At 39.7% G+C, this 23,082-nt stretch overlaps 1 protein-coding gene and 1 pseudogene across 1 annotated transcript in view; one reads left to right on the forward strand and one right to left on the reverse strand.

Moving 5' to 3' along the window:
• Positions 1–23,082, forward strand: part of RTL9 (retrotransposon Gag like 9) — an 80,298-nt gene that overhangs the window by 9,904 nt on the left and 47,312 nt on the right. The gene's annotated exons all lie outside the window — the stretch shown is intronic.
• LOC120612303 (60S ribosomal protein L21-like) lies at positions 6,985–7,466 on the reverse strand (annotated as a pseudogene).

Below are 23,082 nucleotides of genomic sequence, written 5' to 3' on the forward strand. Positions count from 1 at the left end.
TCAAAATTCTCTCTTTGTTTTTAAATATTGCAGCAAAAACTCAGAAGTTCATGTGGAAAAAAACATAAAAGAAACAAACCACACACACAAACACAAGGTAATTATGTACAAGTCTGGAAGAAAGAGGACAATGGGTCATGATGAATTTATTAAACAGTGTGGGTAAGCAAACAAAGACTACTAGAATCTGGGAGACATAGATGAAGGTTGTAGAAATGGCACTTGCGGGTTTTCTGATTCCTTTTGTTAAAAGAGCAGAAGAGAAACTACAAAAGAGGCAGGGGGAAACCCATGAAGTTGAGTGTTAGACTAAATGAGGAAAAATAGTAAAAATAAGGAGGAAGGGTATAACTCATAGCTGGTTTTGGTGTATCAACCCAGTTAGACAGTGTTGAAAACAAACCTCCTACTAGGAATTGGTTTGTCAAATTAACTGGCTATCTCCTAGAGTGCCCTCCCTTCTCTGTCTTCCTCTATATTCAATTGGTCACCAGGTTGCTGTGAGTCTACCTCAGAAGGTTCTCCTGAATCAAGGCCCTTTTCCCAACTCCCACTGACAGGTTCACTATGAATTAAGTTCCATGCACTCTCTCACCTGGACCAGGCTTCCTGCTTCTCTCACCTGGACCAGGCTTCCTGCTTCTAGTTAGTCTCTTCCTCCCTCTACTTCTTCAATCTACCTCAAGTCTGAGCCTCCTAATACTTCCCTGCTTATAATCCTCTATGGTAGTCCACTGCCTATAGGATATAGTAGAACTCCCTTAGTTTGGCAGAGTGAAGTTGCAAAGGAACTAAAAAAGTCCCCTAGACCTGTAAATGAAGGAGTGACTAAGGAGCTATGTCTGGGATGAGAAACCCTTAAAACAAGCCAACCAGTAGCTTCTTCCTCCTGATTTCAGAACCATCCCTCTTCCCAATATATATAGGTGTGTATATACCTATATATGTATATATACATATATGCATGCATATATCTATCATCTATCTATCTATCTATCTATCTATCTATCTATCTATCTATCTATCTATCTATCTATCATATATCTATCCATCCATCCTGAGTAGGTAACTTATGCTTGCACTCAACCTAATGGTATATTGAAAAGGGTATCTATCCTCCTTTCAATGAAATATATGAAGCTCTTTCTTCCAGGATATTTCTTCATTACAATCGTCTTTTGCACCATGGCGCATCTCCTAAGTACACCCTTTAAGCCCTCCTACTCCCAAGAACCCTTATCTTTGCTTAGCAAAGCTCACTTCCCAAGCTTGGAGAGATAAAGAGTACCCTTTTAAAAATCAGAGATAAATAAAAAGGGGGGGGGATATCATAGTAGATATCGTATTTGAGTTCATTTTTATTAAGTCTTCTACCGTGTTTAAGACCCTTCACTCTTTGATTACACAGCCTACTCCTCCAGTCTCATCTTCAATTTTCACCACTTTTCCCCACCCCTTCACAATCCTGGCATTTTCTAGACTCCAGTCATACTGAAATTTTCAACATTCCTTAGATAAACTAAGTCTTTGCAGAAATTCGTGCACATGCTGTTTGTTCCATCTGCTCAGAATACTCTTATTCCTCTTATCTCACCAGTAAATTCCTACCCTCCTTTAAGACCCTACACAACTATTGCATCCTGTGGGAAATTTCTTCTGACTGCCCCAGATGGAATTAAAAGTCTTCTCCTCTGGGCTCCCATAACATTTTTATACCCTTATTCTAGTACCATACTATGGAAATACTATGTAATATTATTGGATGTGCTCTGGAGGCATACTGCCTGGGTTTGAGTCCTGACTCTGTTAATTATAAGCTATGGGGTATTGGGCCAATTACTTCACTTCCTTTTGCCTCAGTTTCCTCATCTATAAAAGTAGAATAAATGAGATAATCCTTGTAATGCCTTTAGAAAAGAGCCTGTCAAATTGTAAATGTTAATAAATAGTAGACGTCATCATCTCTTCTGATGTTACGTTACTATAAATATGTAGCATACTCATATGTATAATATACCTGTATTATTATATTATGATTACATTATTATTATAGCATTATATAACTTTTGCTGTGTTTATATCTTGTCTCATAAGCTGGTTTATAAGTGTTTTGAGGACAGGACACTTGTATTACCTTCTTCCCTATAGTGCCTTGTATGAGTGTGGGCTCATTAAATATTTACTGGAGACACTATTTTATAGGGGGGAAAGCACTAGATCTCTATCTCCCTGAGCCTCAGTTTCCTCATCTGTAAAATGGGGATGATAATAATAGTACCTACCTCATAGAGATTCTTAAGAATTAAATAAATCAGTACACAAAAAGCATAGCCCATGGTAAACATTCACTAAGTGATTGGGGTTATCGAGTTTGTATCCCTTTGCATTTATAAATAAATACTTGCACTTGAGTAAATGAACCTAGTTATCTTCCAAAACTTGGGTATCTAGGGGATCCAGGATGACAGGATAACTCCATTTACTCCTAGGAATAAAGAAGAAAATGTGAGTCATCTTCATTGTATTTCATGGGTCACTCTGAATTGGGGTACCATCGTCTAGCAAGTGACAGACATGACCAACTGAATCACTATAAAATCCTTTCTGTCAAGATTACTACAGCACCATCCAACCCCACATATAGCCACCAGACACAGTCCCTCACTAGGTACAGGGTACATACTCTTCCTGTGATGGGCAGAAGAAAGAGCTGCAAAATTACTCTGGAGCCAGAATGTCTATAAACGCATTCCTCTTGCGTCTTCTGTAGTCTCTTCCCTTTTATTTGCTAATTAACTTTCACTATACTCACTTTTAGCATAGTCCAAGTCTGTGCAGACTCTCTCCATCATAGTTCCAGGAGAATTATGGAGAAATGACAAGCATTGGCTATTTAAGTCCAATATTGCATTATATTGAAGAATATAGCACTCTAGAAGCAGATGGCCTGGATTAGAAGCCCACCTCCACTATTTACTTCTGTGAGACCTTGGGCTAATCAATGTTTGTGTAACTCCATTTCCCCATTGGTCAAATAAAGACAATAAAAGTACTATCCTCTTAGGAATTTTGTGAGTATTAAATAAATTAATACAACAGAACACTCAGAAGAGTGTCACACAGTAGGTGCTATATAATATTATCTATTATTATTTTAACAACTTTATTGAGATATAATTCACATACTGTAAAACCATAAAATTCACCTGTTTAAAGTTTACAGCTCAGTGGTTTTTAATATAGTCACAGAATTGTGCAACCATCACCAAAATCTAATTTTGTAACATTTTCATCGCCCCAAAAAGGAACCCTGTACCCATTAGCAGCCATTCTCATCGATGCCTCCCTTTCTCAGCCCCAAGTAACCACTTTCTGCAGATTTGTCTCTTCTGGACATTTCATATAAATGGACTCATGCAATTGGTGTTCTTTCGTGACTGTCTTCTCTCACTTAGCATAATGTTTTTAAGGTTCATCCACGTTGTAGTATGTATCAGCACTTTATTCTTTTTTAATGCTGAATAGTATTCCATTGCATAGATATATCACATTTTATTTATCACTTAAGTGACATTTGGGTTGTTTTCCACCCTTTGGCTATTATGAATAATGTTTCTATGAACATTCATTTACAAGTTTTTGTGTGAAAATATGTTTTCATATCTCTTGGGTATATACCTAAAAGTAAAATTGCTAGATTATATGGTAACTCTGTGTTTAATGGTTTGAGGAACTGCCAAACTGTTTTCCACAGCAGCTGTACCATTTTAAATTCTACCAGTGGTGGGAATGAGAGTTCCAATGTCTCCACATCTTTATCAACACTTGTTATTATCTGTGACTTTTATAGCCATTCTAGAGGGTGTGAAATGGTATTTCATGATTTTGATTTGCAGTTCCCTGATGGCTAATGATGTTGAACACCTTTTCATGAGCTTATTGGCCATCTTTATATCTTCTCTGGAGAAATGTATATTCAAATCCTTTGTCCATTTTAAAATTTGGCTGTCTTTTTATTATTGAGTTGTAATAGTTCTTTATACCCTTGTCAGATATATGTTTGCAAATATTTTCTCTCATTCTGCATGTTAACTTTTCACTTCTTGAAGCTATTGTTATTAAATAGAAATTTACAAGCTCACATATGATACAGAGTACAGACTGCATTGAAGAGGATGAGATCTAAAAACCAGCTGAGAGTTACCCTTAGGTACACAACCCTTCTCTACTACTGTCCTTCGAAATTAAATTCAAAACAGATTAATCTACTCTGTGCCAGGCTCTGTAGGGAGTAAGATCTGGCCTCTATTCTCAAAAACCTTACTAACTTAGAGGGAAAAGAAGATGCAAACATTTGGGAATTTAAATAATTATAACATGTTGATATAGCAGTTCAAGATCACAATAGAAAAGATGCCACAAGGCACTATGTGATTAATTGCCAAATGAATTGCATGGAAAAAAATTGCTACAGGAACTCAAAGGAGGGAGAGAGAACTTTGGGGATGGGGTGGCCAGGGAAGCTTTAAGAAGGAGGGATCTAAGTCATCTCTAATTTACTGCAGCCATGCCTGTGTAATACTAAACAAAGTCTTGAGGAGAAAATAAAAAAAAAATATTGACTCTATTTGAAGTGAGGCATCTTAACAATTAAATTGATATTGCCATTTCATTTCAACCTCAGCAAAATTCCCCACAGTTCTATCTTTTTTAGGAAGACTTATGTAGCCTCCGTTTAGTCCTGAAGTTACCAATTAGCAATATAATAAGCCACATCTGGCTCACAGACACATTTTTGCTTGGTTCAACTAAAAAAAAAAAAAAGAATTAGCTGCAAAAATTGTAATGGGCAAATGTCACATAAAATATGTATTCTGTTTATCTAGAAAAATTAGAAGACCTGACAACTCTGGGTTGGAGCAGGCACTCTCTAGGACCATTGATGAATTCATTCCTGCTTTGCACCTGAAGACTTTTCAGTTTGAAATCTTCTAGAAGCAGTCTAGATCTTAGACTGAAAGCTACCTCAAGCATGCATCTATTTCCATTCTTTGCCTTTGGACATGTATGGTTTTATTACCTTTAATTTACAGAATGTCAATTAAAACTCATAGAGGCTATGACTTGCCCAAGGTTACAGAGCTATTATGTGGAAGAGGAAGAACTATAACCTATGTTTTCTGCTTCTCAATGTTCTTTCAACAATATACTTTTCTAGTATTGATACATATTGTTTAGTAGCATTGTTCTGGCACTTTATGGTTTCTACTTGATGTTGTGGGACAGTTTTTGATTTAATAGTTACCTGTCTCAAACTGCATTGTAACATCCCAGAGTGCAAGGGGCCCACATCATGTTCTGTTATGAAAGCTCAGAACATGGAGCATAGTGCTTTGCATTTAATAGGCATTCAGAAGACATTTGTTGGCTTATTCATCAATAGGATTGTAAAGAACCCACTGTTTAACCTTTTTTCAAAATCTGGGTGTGTAAAATGTACTTATTTTTCAGAGACAAATATGTCTGTTACCTTTAAGAAGTTTCAGCTTTACAACGACTTGGAGGGGCAAGCTGATTGGTGTGGATAGGCAGGCTAAAGGACAATCTTTACATATTTCATGCAAAGCTTTTCATCCTAAGCTGAGTATGTCAAAGGAGAAAATGAGTAATTTGTTTGCCAAAGAAATTGTCTTTTGATCTTTTGATCTAAGGGAGGGGGCAGGGAGGGGACTATTATGTAGGCACATGTCACTGGGATGTAGCTTACTTTATCTAGGCTGTTCCCTGACTGATAAGAGGAAAGATGAAATAATAGCAGATGCAGCAAAAATGGTTTAAAGCCTTGCCTTAGAAGATCGGTGGTTCTCACACCCAAGTGTGCATCGGATATCCTTGGAAGATTATTAAAACACAGATTGCTGTGCCCTGCCCCAGAGTTTCTGATTCAATAAGTCTGAAGTGAGTGGGGCAGAAGAATTTGCATTTTTCACAAGTTCCTAGGTGATGCTGATTCTGCTGATCCAGGGACCACACTTTAAGAACTATTGCCTTAGATTAACAAAGTTGTTGTCTCAAGAGAGTAGCTAATTAGAGAGATCTTGAGCAATAGCTAGCAACCAGAAGAAAAAAAGACCATGGGGAAAGCATGTGCTGTATGAGTGGGGAGAGTGTGAATTGGCCAAGAAAACAGAAGGCCTGGATTCCAGTGCCAGTGGTATTTTCTTTAAGCATAAGTGTTGAAAACATAGTAAATAAGTACAGTTTAATCAACATGTTTCTGATTTATTTTACTAATGTTTCCCAAATTACACACTATGGAACCCTTTAAGATGTTAATAGGCATTCAATGAGAAAAAAAAAGGATTCATACTCAAATAAAGTTGGAAATTTTTGAGTTAAATAAAATTAAGCAGGGTTATTTACTGTACGTCTTCTTATAGCCTTTAAAATACTAACATGTACTGCAAATATCCAAGGGAAAATAGAATATGTATTATTTTTCAGACTTAGTTGACTAAGAATCCTTTATTAATGCTGGCTAGTGTTCTGTAGAATATAGCTTGAGAAACATTGGTTTGAATTAAAGTGCCCAAACATTTTTATCAGTGGTTGAGGCCTCTGGTAACAATGATAATAGCACTGTACTGAAAGTCAAAAGGTCTGGGATTTTGTTCTATTTCTGCCACTTGATTTGGTGGAAGGAAGGAAGGAAGGAAGGAAGGAAGGAGGAAGGAAGGAAGGAAGGAAGGAAGGAAGGAAGGAAGGAGACAGGTCATTGTAGATCATGATTCTAACTGGAATGAATAGGCTAAGAAGCATAGACATTTCCCGTGTTGATTTGATTCCTGGCTCTAAGAGGAAGTATTATTTTATCAAGGACACTGAGTTAGCTTGTTTACCACAAAACACCGAAGTGTCTGTTCCCCCAATTAATCATTACCGTTTTTTTTTAAGAAATCTTTTATTTTATTTTTTTAAAACCTATTATGCCATGAATTCATATGGAATGGTCTCCAGCAGCTCAGGTTCCTTTCCATTGGTTCTCACAAAGTGTGCTTCTCTGGGTGGAGCAGGCTGGTACTTCAGTTGAACGCAAATACCTTTCTCTTTGGCTTCCTTCTTTTTTTGACCATTTTCTTTCACACATTTCAGGAAGCTATCTTGGCTCTTAGAGTGCTTAATATGCTCGATATGTACATTAATTCTCTTGGCAAGAATCTTGCCCTAACTTGTTTGTTTACAATGCCAACTGCATGCTGGGTAACATTGTAGACTCTTCCAGTTTTGCCATGGTAACATCTGTGGGGCATTCCTTTTTGAACAGTACCCATTTCCTTGATGTCTACGATACCACCTTTCTTGTAGATTTGCATGTATGTGGCCAAAGAAACAACTCAATGTTTTCTAAAAGGCCTAGAGAACATATAGCAGGTGCTTCTCCTCTTTCCCTTTGTGTTGGTCATTTTGGCGAAATAAAGAAGATGGCGGTTCCAGCCAAAAGGTCATTAGCGTTTTTTTTTTCTTTCACTTGAACAAAATACAAACTTGACCCAATGGAGAAACATTACAAGTTGTATGTAGCAGGATGCCACAACATATCTACATTGATATATAGATAAAGCACATGCTCACAATAAAGAAGCATTTGAAAAGAAGCTGATGGAATTTAAGATCAAATTAATACTTGCTGGATTTCTACAAGCTACATAAATATATATGACGTGGGGTCCCTTATAGATCTGTGTGAAAGCTTTATTTAAAAAAAAAATACAAGGGTCAATTTCAGTTTTAAAATAGAAAAAAATATTTACAAGCTTTCTGTCTTATTTTTTTTCAAAGTGATATTAATATTTAATTACATGGAAAATATGTATTCTAAGAACTCTGATTACCTATTTGATTGCATAGAAGAATGACAATGAGAAAATTAGCACTACTTTTAGCTAAAATATTTGAGAAATAAAAACTCATATGTAGCTTTTTAATTTTTTATTTTGAAATAAGATCTATATATCTTGAAGCTAGGTGAACTGAACATGCCCTAAAGGTCTCAGGGAATTCTCCACTGCTGTAGGCCCCAAAAGCACAAGGCTAAATAGAAATCACAATTATTGACATCCAACACAATAGAGATGGCTCTGTTGAGTCGTTCAGGAGGGATTGAGCCGAATTGTTTGGTCACTCTAGCCAAGCTTCTGATTAATCCAGTCAAACAACCTTATCAGTCAAGTCAAGGTGAAATTGGTCTTTCATCTAGATTTCGACTATAATGTCTTTCAAGAAAGAAACTTTCCCCCTTGTAAACCTTTTGTGCAGTATGACTCTTTCCCATGACTGTTAAAAGTTAGTTATTTCTTTAGCCAGCCTCAGTCATGAACAGTAGCTGGCTGCCACTCTCTTCTATCTACTTTTTGTCAACTGGAACATGGTTAATCTCAACTTCAAAAGGAGATGGATTCACTATGGAGTGGGAAGTGGAGAGAATCATTGTGAAGCTTTTTCTCTTTACCTATTCTCTTCTACGATTATAAGCTACTCTCTATTGATCTGTAATTTTAAAATGTGTTATGAAAGCTCTGCTATTTAGTGCTGCTTTTCAGTGATTCTACTAAGCTTTTCTGGGTTCGCTTTTATAGAATGAAATCCTCTCGTTTGGTTTTCTGCACATTCACACAAAAGCTGTTAATGTCCACGAACTCAATTCGGAGCTACAACTAAATAGTGTATTAAGAGTACACATGACTGCCACATTGGCCCTGGACTGCTGAATTCATGGGCAAGTCATTGTTCCCCAATCATCATGCCTAGGGGCACCACATGCATCTATGGTGAACATGGATTAATAAGAGCTGACTTAGTCTAAATAGTTTTCTGATAAGTGGTATAATATTGATGATTTGTCTTCCCCTTCTGATTTGTTTTTTATAGTAACCATAATTTTCTACATTATCATTGCAGCCTCAGTTGTGCTTTAATGTAGAAAATTTGCAAATTCCTTTGCTCGGGCTATAACTGCATGGCAGCGGCAGAACAATTTTAGGAATGTCTTCTGTCACAATTTTCCCTTTGTCCTACCCTGTCTAGTTTTAACTTCTCATTGCTTCTATACACTCCCTCATGAAAGAGGCATCCGAGTTGTTAAGTGAGAAGACATGTACATATACAAAGCCATAACATGTGAATGAAAAGGAAATACTCTCACACCAAACACACAGAAGTTGGCAAGTAGTCCATGGACCAAACAGCCTAGTCATTGAACAATATCATCTCTTCCTTTTTTATTCATTTAGGTCTATCGGCATCATGCAGATATGGCCAGTTTTTACCCATGATTTTATCCAAGACTGAAAAAATTTTAAAAATATGCTTCTCCTCTGATGAACAATTATCAATGAAATCTGTTTAGAAGTACAAACACATAATGTTTCACTTAGAAAGACCAATAATTCTGAATTAAGATAAAATTCCCATGGAAGTATTTTTTATATTCTTATGAATCACAGATGAGTTTATGATGAGCCATGCTTGTAGAAAAGAATGACAAATGAACTCATATTGATTAGACGTTTAAAATAACATGTCTAAAAATGTATGGGCTCACATTAAATATCAGGCAATTATTCATCTACCAGCTTCAAATATAAGTGGAAGAAAATGGTGTTCGAAGCTTAAAATGTAGTCAAAGATTTAAGTGTTCAACTTTCTACAATTTTTTTTAGTCTGTGTTTGATCAGAAACTTACAGTCAGATCATTGTGCCTAGAGTATATAGAAGGTATCTGTGAGTTATAGCATAGTGATACACCAATTGGTATATCAATTGATATACCAATTTATTGATTGCTTCAACCTTCGGAGGGGCTTGGAGGGGTCTGGGACAGCAAGGGCTCTTGGGACTTAAAAATATACTTCTCTATGTATTCCATGAAGTTAAAAAGGCCAGGAAGCACTGAGGAGGCATCAGTCAAAATATTTGATGTTATGTGTGTATATGAGCGTGAGGGTGTAAGCTGGGGTGGGGGTTGTGCGTAGATTAGGAAGCATAAGACTGGAAACATGTATAACACATGCAAGGACCTGGGCCTTGGCTTCCCCTCTGAAACTTCTTTACAGGGGCATGTGTTTGTAGGAAACTTGCTTCCTAGATCAAGGCCGTAGTTGCACTGTTTGCATATTTCTCCTCTATTCCTGGGACTGCTCTGACCAGAGGCCACATCTCCCATAAAAACAGGGAGGCAGTGAAGAACATAAGAACTCTGGTCATGAAAGCCACTGTCTGGGTTCAAACACTGGTACCTTCTGTACTTAGCAGGGAAGTTTTGTGCCAGTTAATTTCTCTGACCCTCACTTTTCCCACCTATAAAAGGGGCTAATGACAGTACTTACCTCATAGTGGTTGTGAGGAATAAATGATTTAAGGCATGTAAACTGTTTATCCCAGTGACTGACATAGAGCAGACCCCCATTCAATGTTGGTTTTTATGATTGTTGACCAATTACCAAGTAGCAGGTGCTTGAGCTTCATCCTTGGCCCCACAATGATCATATGAGGCAGATTTCTTATTTTCATTTTACAGGTAAGGAGGTTGAACTTCAGCGAGATAAATTACTGTGCCCAAGGCCACACCACTAGAAAGAGCAGAAACTAGGCTTCAAGTCCCGCCCCCACACTCCCACTATCATCAGTCCACCCATTCAAAGCAATGGTCAGGTCAAGAACCTCCAACATTTCTGAAGATTCCAAGTGTAGGGAAAATTCTAGAAGACTGTGAAATGAGCAAAGAAATGACCAGATATCCTCTCAGTGTAATTCTGAAGGCTCTGGGGATTGTACAGGTCTGGCGTTTGGTGGAATACAATTGATTATTGCTGTGAATATTGACTGATTTTTTTTGTTGTTGTTCTACACCTATTTGGGAATTTATTTTAGCATTCCTTAACTGACTACAAATGTGTGCTATTTTCAGTTCTCCTTTGCACTGGTTGTGATACCTTACTGGGTCCTCGTAAATGAGTTAAATAAAACTTTCAGCATGTGTTTACTAAAAACAAATGAACAAACAAAACCATAGTCAAATCACACTACTCTTGAAAAAGAGGATTCTTCTAGGAATCATTCCCTTCTCTCTAGAATAGTATAATGAACCCCTATGTACCTATTACCCAGATTCAACAGCTATTGTGATTTTTCATGTTAGCTTTATTTATCTTCCTTTCCTTTCTGCTTTGTCTTAATATTTTGAAGGAAATCCCAGGCGTTATATCATTTACCTCTACAAACCTCATTATGCAACTCAGAAAATTAGGGATATTTTAATATACAATGACAATATGATGATTGCCCCTGACCAAACTAACAATAATTTCTTTAAAACTATGCTCTTGAGCACTACAAAGTACTTCCACCATTCTGCTTTCTTTCCCAGCCCCCAGTAGAAAGTATTTCTCAGGCATCTGCTCTTGTACTTCCTCTGAGCTGGAATTACAGTTCGATGTGTACTGGATATTCGCAATGTGTCTTTTTAGGTAAGCAGGGGTCAGACTGCCTTCTTCCTGTTTTACAAGGTCACATAGTCAATTACTGGCTGATAAATGAAACTTCAGTACTGTGGCTGGGTCTATACAGCCCCAAATATAATTTGCAAGAAAATTAAGTGAAGGGACCCTTTGCCTGGGGATAGTCCTGTGTGGTTTCTTTTGCTGTTGAAGCCCTTGTCACTCAGCCTCTAGCAAATTCTTTTCCTCAGACAGTTCAATCATGGCCCATTGGGACAGCCTGAGTAATGTGATCAGTGGGACTATAAGGTTTGTTCTCTCTCCTGCATCTGATTGGAATGTAGCTGCCACCCATCGGCAGGCCAGCCACACCCTGGAGCTTTTCTTTCCATGTTACTGGAGCTGAATTGGCAGGGGCAGCGGGGGCTGGGGTGCTCATCTCTCCTCTCTTTCTAGGCTTCACCTTGCTCTCTGTCAATGCAGAGGATGCCCAGAGCATCCACAGGCTGCGACAGGGCAAAGGCCATAATCAGCAAAACTAGCTCCACTGCTTTTCTGTTCTTGCTCTTTCCTAGTTTCAGAGACTTCTTAGGTGCCTGAGCTCTCCTGAGCTTGACCTCCATTTTTAATTCTCCAGAGCTCTTCCACTCTCCTAATCTCCCACCCAGATTTCCCAGATAAGTCTCTCAGAGTCTTACTTTCCAAAGTGAAAACTGGCTAGTGGGAAGAGGAAATCCTTGCTGTTTGCTAATGGAGGATAGAGTAGTCTGTCCAACTGGGACAACAGAAACCATGGAATATTTAAGGGAGAAGGAATTCAGTGTGGGAATTGGTTACACAGCTGATGATGCCAAGCCAAGGACAGTGAGACTGCTCAGAGATTAGCCACAGCAGGGAACTCCTTTGCTCCTATGCTAAACCTAAGGACTGGGTCACTTGATGGAAACTGGAGCCACAGTAAACCTGGTCAATGCTGCCGGAGCCACAAAAGACACAGTCACTGCTAGGGACATCATAGGATGCAAAGAGGGAGGGAGAGAAATACCTTGGATTCTCTCATCCTCCTGCTTTCCAATGTCCTACAAGTGCTTTCCATTGGCCAAACCACCAAAGTCTGGGAAACAGCACGCACAGGGCCAACTCATCCCCCTCTCCTCTCTGTTTCCCTCCTGCTGCAAAATAGAGCAGAGAAGGGAAAAGAGAGGGATGGATTTCCAAGGCAAACAGGCCTAGGACGGGCACAGGCCTAATGGCTGAATATATACTCCTCCTCTTATTCTTCTATCCCACTAACATATTTGAATACATCAAGGTCTATCTATAAACAGTGCTTTCACTGAAAGCCCACAAGAAAAAGAATTCTAAGTGGATGGGGCATGAACCTGCTTCCTTAACTATCTGCAAGTCTTATCCAGATTCTACCCAGTTCTTACTCAGTCATCTTATTTCACTTATAACTGTACGTGTCCCCACCCCTCTTACACACACACACACACACACACACACAATCTAACAAAGACAGACAGGCTAATTTGCTTTCTGGCAATGTGTGACACATTCATTGGCTCCCAGGACAGTGTAAACCTAACTTTCTTGCTTGCAGGGCTTTGGCTTAGTAGCAAGGCTCAGAACTGCAATGCTGTCAGGCAGGTGAACCTGCTGGCATCACAGTCCAGAAGGCATGTCTACTGATTCCTCAGGTGTTCTACAAGATCGAATGTGTAGGTGAAGGAAGATGCCTGGGAGGGAAAAAAGAAAAGCGCCAAACTATGGACTTTCCCATACCTTATCTCATTCATTCTTCACAGCCTTCAAGGTAGTTGTCCTTATGCCCACTTTGTAAAAATCAACTTTTTTTTTTTGGAATAATTTTAGATTCATAGAACAGTTACAAAAACAATACAGAGTTTTTGTATATTTACCCAGTTTCTCCTAATGTTAACATCTTACATAACCATCTTAGATCCATCTTTACAAATGAGGAAAATGAGGCTCAGAGAGGTTATGTGAGTTGCCCAAGGTCACAGAGCAAGGTAGGACACAGCAGAAGAAATAGACATAAATCCAGATTGGCCTTATTGCATTACACCAAATAGGTTGAATTATTTGTTTCCATCTCATTAGGTAGGAAGTCACTCTCTAAACCTGATACTCTTCACTTTACCTTGTAGTAGGCTTGCAAACATCATCAGAGAGCATTTCTTCCACAGAGCCATAGAACGTTTGCACTGAAACATATACCTGAGACCGCTGAATTCAAGGAAAGCAAATAAGCTTCATTTCATTTGCCAAATTTAACTGAGCAGTAGAGGCTATTTGGGACCCAGTTTTGAGAAGTATTCTAAATCCACATGTTTTCTCACCAGGAAATAGTCCTGTGATTGATTATCGATGCCTGTTGTGGATGTCAAAGAGGAGAGTGGTGGAACTCATAAGACACATAGCCATCCCTCAGCAAATATGCTCATTTTACAAAGTAACTGAGGTCCGGAGAGGGGACGATGTCTTTGTCTTATTAGTGGTATAGCTAAGAACAGAACCTGGGCTCCTGACTCATGATCTCATGTTCTTTCTGCTTTATAATGGACTCATAGTAACAATAATAATAACTACCACTTAAGTGCCTGCTCGCTGCCAGGTACCATGCTAAGCACTTCCACTTTCCATACTTTAACTTTAGTCCTCACAACAGCCCTGCAAGATAGGTATTTTTATCTCCAAATTACCTAGACTTGGTGAAGTTAAAAAACTTGCCTAAGGCCAACAGCAAGCAAGTGGCAAAGCTGGAATTTAAACAGAGGCTGATCTGGTTCCAAAGCCTAACCATGGGCTCTCACTTCTTACAAACATGATGTTGAATTTGTCCTCCCATTGATTTGGCTAGGACTGAACTGTGATGAAAAAAAGTCATTTTTGTTCTTACTAATTTTTTTTAACAAAGATTTGCTTGCAGGCCCTTACCTTGATGGAACTGATTTCTTTGGACTATTTCATGTTAGATGTGTAAAAATTGACATGTTAGGAGACCCGACGTGAAAGGTGACCTGGTTCACTTACAAATAAATGATTAACATAACCTCAACGTGCAGCTACTCTGCATTACTGATTCTCTTACTTGGGAGGCTCAGAAAAACAACAGGTCAGACAATAAAATCCATGCTAGCATAAGACTGTAGTGTGGGATGACCATGGATGAGTCAGAGAGAATCAGAAGGAAATTAACTAAGGGAGCTAGCTCTATGGAATTCAAAGGTAATTTTAAAATGTTTCTTCTCTAGCCTAAGAATATCTGACATTATTAGCAACGGTAATGAATAGGATAAGGGAAAGAGGTGAGTTAATTAGAATTATTAGATAAAACATTTTTTAAAAAATTGACAGGAATAGAATTTCAAAGGGAAGACATTCAATTTAACTGACTTCATTACAGCAATTCAACATTTATTAGAGACATATTATGTGTGTGACTGTGGCCTGTGTGCTTAGGGGAACTGTAAAGATACTATACGTTTCCTTCCTGACAATCTATCTAACTTCTGGCAAGATAGTAAAAAAAAGTCTCTTATATACAGATATGGGCACAATTCATAAAATTGCTTCTGTGAAATAGTATTATATGCCACTGTATACATGTCTTGTATGCCAGATATTACTGTTACTGTCAGGCTAAATGTTCAAACTGCATGAAAACCTCAGTAGTAAATACTGTAATAACAAATACATTAATTCTTCAGTTGCCAAAACTATTCTAAATATGAGGAATCCCTTGTTTAGAGGCCCCAATGTAGCCTTACTTATGGTTTATGGCCACTGATTCCTAAGTGTTTAATGCCCATACCACACTGGTTATTATATATTTTCAATATCATCTCAGTAATACCTTGTCCCTCGTGACTTTCCTCCAGTGTAATCTCTCACCAATCCTCACTGTTCCAGCTCCACCTAAATCTGCCATGTTGTGTTCCTTAACATAAGCTATTTCCTTCACTTGGAATATATTTTCTTTCCTTGTCGGCCTAACAATTGCTACTTGTCCTTCAACTTCTATCTCAACTATCTTCTCCATGAATCTTTCTCAGTGCCCTCAGGTGCCCCACTAGCCACCCCCCCCAAATTGTATAATTTATTCTACTGTATGGCAGTAGTGTGTTGGACCTGTGCCCACTAGAGTGTGAGCTCCTTGAGAACAAGGACTAGTTTATTCATACCCGACTTTCCAGGGCATAAAGGAGGAATTCAGGGCTTACAAGTTGAATGAATCAATGAATGTTCTAGTCCTTACTTATTTCCAGAGGTTATTTCCAAGGCTTTTAAATTTGGCCTTTCTTTTCTGCCAAGAGGTGGTGAGAGCTAGGCAGATGAACCTGATATTTAATGACTTTCTATTAAGTACCAGGCATCGTGTTAAACATTTTTTTTCACACGCAATTTCATGTCTGAAGTAAATGTTCTTATTTCCAGCTACACTTTGCAGAAGAGGGAATGGAAATTCAGAGCAGTGACTTGACCAAACTTATATACCTTGGAGGTTGCAAAGCCAAGATTTGAATTTAGGTTCTTGGTCTCCAATGCCTGCACCATATATATGTTCCTTTCCTTGTTTGTGTGTATGGAGGGTGTGGCCAGCTCTGGATCAAACAGTGACATAAGTCAAGTTTCTCTTTCATGTCTTCAGACTCCCAGTGTATGTAGCTCAGGGACTCAGTGCCACAGTGTCACCCACCCCCACCCCTGTTATGGCTCCTACAGGCTGACCATTCTGCTGGGTTCTTCATCCTTCTCAACTCTTCTAAGACCTTAAAATAGGGCAGGCTTTCCCCCTGACTTTTGTGCTGTACTAACCTTCTCCAGAATACATTTTTTTTTTACATTTTAATGGTACCCTTTCTGAATGCAATCTTTATCCCAGTAGCAGGTGGTCCCCATGGGAACAGTGTGAGTACTTCTGTGTTGTGGTGAAGGGGATGTTGTCTGGGGACTTCTGCCAACATACACCAGAGAGGTTCCTCCTACAACCAAAAGGTGCTTGGCCCCTTCCTCAGATGGTTGAGGGCTCTGGAGTCAGACCAACTGGTGTTTGAAGCCTACTTCCACCATTCACTGATTGTCTGATTTGTCACAAATTACCTCAGCCTCAGAAAATGGATCCAATAATATTTAAATGGATCTAATAATAGATCCCTGTAAAATGTACCTAATAATAGTTCTCATCTTTTAGGATGATTGTGAGGATGACGTGAGACAGCACAGCTAGCGTCCAGTACAAAATAAGCACTCAAAAAAAAATATTAACTGTATCCTTAAATCTAGTTTTACTAGTCCTCTGGCACACCCCCAACCTGCCATCCAGGTTTCTCTTCCTCCACTGCTTCTTCCCTTTTTCCTCCTTCCTTCTTCTCACCAACAGGTCTCTCTCTTTTTTTTCCCCAAATCTCCCCTCCCTTTCCACACCCCCTCCCTCTGGCACCCTCAAACTTTGTCAAAACTTTATTTCAGACTTTCCAAGTCAATTCCAATTCCAGATATTCTCTCCTGATATCTGCCTGCACGACATGATTTGAATTCAGAAAACAGAATCCATTCTTCTGAGGAGTGTTGCCATTGTCCATCTTACATAAACAATGTGAGGACTGACCTGGTGGCCCCACATCATAATTTGATGGGCACTGAGAAGGTTCCCCCTGCCCATTCCCCAGGTAACTCCTTTGTGTCTATGAGTGATAACACAGACTCTATCTGTGCATGATTCTTCTGAGTCCAATTGCAAGGGGTAGTCTGGCAAGGGCATCTGGATAAGAAAAGGTTATTATTTATATCTGAGGGCACCTTCCTTTATTAGACCCTTTCCTGTTGAGGAAAGGAGAGGGAAGCACCCGAGAGAAGGGTAGGGTGTGGGGGTGTGGGAAATCTGGGGACTGCAGGCTATTTCCCCAGCTGGATTTTGCCTAGGGTGGGTCCTGTGCGTTGCAGCAGATGTGTGCTTTGGAATCGCCAAGGTTGGGAAGCCAGGCCTCGGAGGGAGTGGTTGTAGGCTGAGCTCATCCTGAAATGATGTGGGCTTAGAGTCCCGGAGGGCAGAGAGGAGGACCAGTGTGGAGGACATGCTTTGGTGGGGGGGTCTAAAGCCAAAAGTTTCTTTGAGCTTTAGGCGTAGGTGATGATCGAGGGTGGGTGGTAGCAGAAAATGGCCCCTGAAGGGGGTCTCCTTTTTCTGATTGAGAACAGAGGAGAACCAGCTCAAGGACCGTCCCCCCGCCCCCTCTTTTTTCAGGAAGCAAACAACTTCTAAGGGTGTGGTGCAAGGTTCACTGGGTGTTCCCCCTGATGGGAGGATAGACCCTCAGTGAAGCTGCTTGGCTGGTGGAGGGTAATTGGGTGTTCCCCCATGCAGATAACCAGGCGTTCGGGTGCTTCTCCCTGTAGGCAGTTCAGTTTTCTTTATCCCTTACCAAGTTCTGCCATCCACTGGAGTAGGTTGAGAGAGGGAGCAGGGCAGCCAGTTTCTCCTTGCCCTGATCTTCACAGAACATAGCTTAAAAAGGAAAGCCAGAGATGGTACTCTGCACAATGATTCCACCCCACTTTGCGAACCCAAGAGGATGCTTATTCTGAATATTTGTGGGTATGCTCATAGGGACTATGGTGCAAAATATGTGAAATCATGATAACGATAGCAAAAACCATTTATTGACCATTTTGTTCATTCCTCTAAGAGGCATTGCTAAGGGCCACTTTCTAGATAGGTCCTAAAAATGGGCTTGAACTATGGAAAACAGTTTAGAGGCTCCTCAAAATACTAAGAATTGATCTACCATATGATCCAGCAATCCCTCTATTGGGTATTTACCCCAAAGACTTGAAAACTCATATCTACAAAGATATTTGCACACTGATGTTCATAGCAGCATTATGAACAGTAGCCAGGACATGGAAGAAACCGAAGTGTCCTATGATAGATGATTGGCTAAAGAAGCTGTAGTACAAATATACAATGGAATATTACTTAGCCATAAGAAGAGATGAAATACTGCCATTTGCGACAACATGGATGAACCTCGAGATAATCATGCTAAGCGAAATAAGCCAGACAGGAAAAGTTGAAAATCACATGATATCACTTATATGTGGGATATAAACCTAAAAGCAATAAACGAACAGGACAAACAAACAGAGACTCATGGACATGGACTATAGACTAGTGGTTACCAGAGGGTAGGGGTTGTGGGAGGAGTGGGGAAGTAGTGGGTTAAAGGGAGTCAAATATAGGTGGTTAGGGGTAGGGTGAAGTGGGTAAAGGGGATCAAATATATGGTAGCTGAAGGAAACTGGACTTTGGGTGGTAAACACAGTAGAATATACAGATGTCAAATTATAATGTACACCTGAAAATTATATAATTGTATTAACCAATGTTACCCCAATAAACTTAATAAAAAAATAAAAAAAATAAAAGTGGGCTTGACCCGAGGAGCAACGAAGAGGTTTCCTCTGCTTTACACACACACACACACACACACACACACACACACACACACACTCAGCAACATCTTCCTCAAAATGTGTCTATGGTACCAAGACAGTAGAGTTGGGAAATATTAGAACATTAGATACACATGCTCTGCCTGTGACCAGAAGTCCCCTGTCATTCCCAAGTCCCACTGCTGGGCCAGACTCCCTTTAGAGAGATCCACAGTCCCATATCTATCATTCCAAAATCTAAAAAGCTCTGAAACTGAGAAGCTTTTGTAAGTTTATGGCAAACTCATTTGGCAGCAAAACTCAAACAGGCATGAGGCTATTTATAGTATTTATATCATACCCTGTATGAATATTCATGTGTTTTTGCTCCAGCAATATCAATGTACTTGATTACTGGGTGCTGCCTCAGACCCCACTGAAGGTGATGTATAATACATGCACCCTATTGCCTTTTAAAAATTCAAAGCATTCCAAATTCCTTCTATTATAGAATGCATTCTACTGTCTTTTAATGATCTATTTGGTATATCCCCCTCATTAGCCTGTGAACTTCTCCAGTGCCTAGCACACAGTCCAACATGTGTTTGGGATGCTACCCATGGTTTAGGAATGAAGAATGAACAGCCTTTAGTGTTTAAGGAGACTTGTTATGAAGTTCTTTCTTACATCTAACCTAAAGTGCCTCATGCTGCCATTCATTTATTCTGTGCCATTAATAACGAAGAAGAACAGCTTCATTTTTTCCCCCCTCTTGGGGCTAATAAACTGTCCTTATAATCCTAATACCTTTAATCTTTTCTCCTGGATCGTCTTTTCCAATCCTTTAATCATCTTCATTGCTGTCATCTGTGGCCTTTACAGGTTCTTTCATTCCAAAATTGTGACCTAGTGCTTAGGATGGAGCTGCAAAGAACTCAGCTATTACACGCAATAGGCATCTCGTTTCTATGGTGAGCCTTTCCAATCGGTTTCATTTGGCTGGTCTAAGAAGCTTTGCCTTTTAAAATATACTCACAGGCAAACTCAAGAGGCCAGGAGTGACTTTCCCCTGAGTGTGCTGGTTGGTAAAAGGAAGGAGAAAGAGTACTATCTGACTATAAGAAACTGTAATTACAGAAAGTTGAAAGCAACAGGTAACACATGTAATAGGAAACTGCATATAAAAAGCACTGTGGATAATTACAGTGACCTCAGCCTGTCATTTTTACCTCTGGGGAACCATCCTTGTTTGTGTGCATCATGTGCCTTTTCTCTAACACGGTTGGTAAAGGCCATTTCTGACCTCTTACTTCCCATTAAATGTGGGGAGTTGGCCTGACTTAGTCTGGGTTATTGCAAAACCATTGGATTAAGTTAAACTCCTCACTAATTAAGCCTGTGAGACTTCCTGTAACTCACAATATTTCTGGGCATAAGTAAAAACGTTTGACTCAGAGACAAAAGGTATTGTATTAATAACCAGGAAACAACAAAATACGCATGGTAGCATTTTCGGAAGCAAATTCCGTCATCCACATTCTGTTGGAAACTGCCATAATGATTTCTCATAAAACCTCAGTGTTTCCTTTTGGGGTGGAAACTGTACGTACTGTGATGGAGATTCAGAGATACATTTTTGCCAGTTAAATTAGAAAAAAACCTATTCAGGTGTCTGTCGCTTCTTCCAAGCATGAGTCAGAGCCTTTTGTAGGATTTTGTGTACATGTATTTTCTAAGAAGCACTGTTAGGTTTTCACATACAGGTCATTCTTTATTAAAAGTTTACATTACATTTTTTCTATCCTTTCTTATATTGCTATACCTCAGGGAAGGCAATGTAGGGTGCCAAATTGCAAAGGGAGGTTGTAAAGAGAGGAATATTGAAATCGGATGACCAAGCACTCCCAGAGAGGTTCCACAATGGTGGAAAGGAGCCCCTTCTGGGCATGTAGGTGGCAGCACGAAAGCCAGATTAACCTGGGGTGGGGGCAGGGGGAGAAGGAGCTGTTGTAGGAATATTTTCTTTACTTCGGCATCTTACCAGGCCTGGCCATCTCTTCCTCAAGAATGCTAGTGCTCCAAGGAGTAGAACTTGCCTTCTTTACTAATGGGAGAGGTTGGAAATTTCTTTGAATTTCTAGATGTCTTTGGCCAATGCTAGTGGCAGTCATTTTCTCTCTTTTCGTGATTATAGCAAGCTACTTTTCTAGGGAACATTGACTATGTTCTAGGCTCTATGGGGAGTGTTTTACTTAGTGTATTTCTTTTAATCCTCACAACACTTCAAAGAGGGTACTGCTATTACCTTCAGTCTCCACAGCGGGAAACTGGCTCGAAGAGGTCAGGCAACCTGGGAAAGGTCAAACAGCTAGTAAAGCGGCAGAGCCAGAACTTAAACCCAGATCTGCCAGACACCAAAAACTGGTTCTGAACCACTCTGTATAAGTCCTTGTAAAGTCAAATGGCCACCTTAATAAGCTCGACTATATTTTTTCTTTTACCAAATAGCAGAGCATCTAGTCTGCTTGATTTTGTGAGACTATAATTATAGCAACTAAAAGAATGCTAGTCTATTCTAGAAGTCCTAGCTGAAGGGCTTTCTATTGCTTTGTCTGGGGATTTTTTTCTTCTCACCCCATCTCCACTCCCCAGTTGGATAGCAAGTTCTTCAGAGGAAGGTTCTAGACTGATTCTTATACTCTTCTGCTTTCTATAGGCTACGTAGTACCCCACACATAGTAGGTGCTCAATAAATATTGACTGACTGATGAACGTTTGGATATTCCCTTCAGTGGTTTCTGGGTTGTTCAAGACCCTTCCATAATGCTAAGCAAACAGGTTAGAACCTTCAAAATGTCTGTTGCCTTAATCTGCTTGCACTGAGATGACTTTTTAATACTGTCTCTGCACAGTAGCTAAATGTTCTCTTTGGCACCTGGATGATTGATTGTGTTTTTTTCTCTTTTCCTCCAAAAGCTCCAGCGTGGTGCAGACACTGCTTGACATGATTAACCATGCAGCTAACTTCACCAGACACCTTTCCAGACACTTCTTGAATTTTCTAGGAAAGCGGGTGCCATATTTAAGTATACTTCCAACTTAATCTTGCTTCCAGTCCTGTTCTGCTCAATGACTACATCTCAAATTTTCTTTGCGGAATGAGACAGGACAGAAAAAATATAAAAGTACATTCTTGTTGTCTGGTTGAATAGAGTCCTTAAGATTTTATCAGCTTGATATTTCTCATTAGACGAAACTTCAACACAGGATGCAGACCCATACTGGTCAGCCTCACATAAACTTCTAGCTTTGTCTAGAAGATAAAGTGGAAACATGCAGAATAGGACAAGTAAAGTCAGCTGAAGCAAGTTTTCACGGTATACCATGTGACTCTCAGAATAGCAACAATAACTATCATTTTCTAGGGGACTGCTATGTGCCAGGTACTCTGCTAAGCATCTCATAAGCATTCATTTCATTTCATCCTTAGAAGGACACTATGGAGGTAGGTACTATTATTTTCACCATTTTCTAGATGCTCAAACTAGAGGTTAGAGAGTCTAAGTGAAACTTATAAAGTCCTTCATCAGTATGAGGAAGACCCTGGATCTGAATCCAGGTTTGTCTGATTCCAGAGCACATATTCTTGGCTACAGTGCTCTGCAGGGAATGGGGCTGGCTTCTCAGATGGTTCGGTGCTCTCCGTGTGATGCTGAGAAGAAAGTTGTTTAAAGGTTGGTAGAAGAAAGCCACGAGGATGGCCGATTTTCTGTCTTCCTATTTTCAGAAAATAATTCTTTCCTCTTTCAATACCCTAAGGGAACTGAACTGCAGGCAAAAGGCCACAGGAATCTGGTGAGACCCAAGTTCCAACCTGGCTGCACTTGGACTTGTTCTACTGGGGCTTGGATGGAGGGGAGCTGGTGTGTAGAGTGGAATGGCTGGTATTTGCAAGTAGCAACACCCTTGGGATGGGGTAGGAAACTCAGCTGCTGGAGCTGAGTTCAGTGAGGGCAACCAGAGTGGACACAACAGGTTGAAATCTAAACTGTTGGCATAAATGAAGTATCAGTTCTACCCAGCCTAGGTGAACTAACTGATCAAACTGAGAAGGGACTACAAGTCTCAT

Source organism: Pteropus medius, unplaced genomic scaffold (assembly GCF_902729225.1).
Source record: "Pteropus medius unplaced genomic scaffold, Ma_sr-lr_union100, whole genome shotgun sequence".
NCBI lineage: Eukaryota > Metazoa > Chordata > Mammalia > Chiroptera > Pteropodidae > Pteropus > Pteropus medius.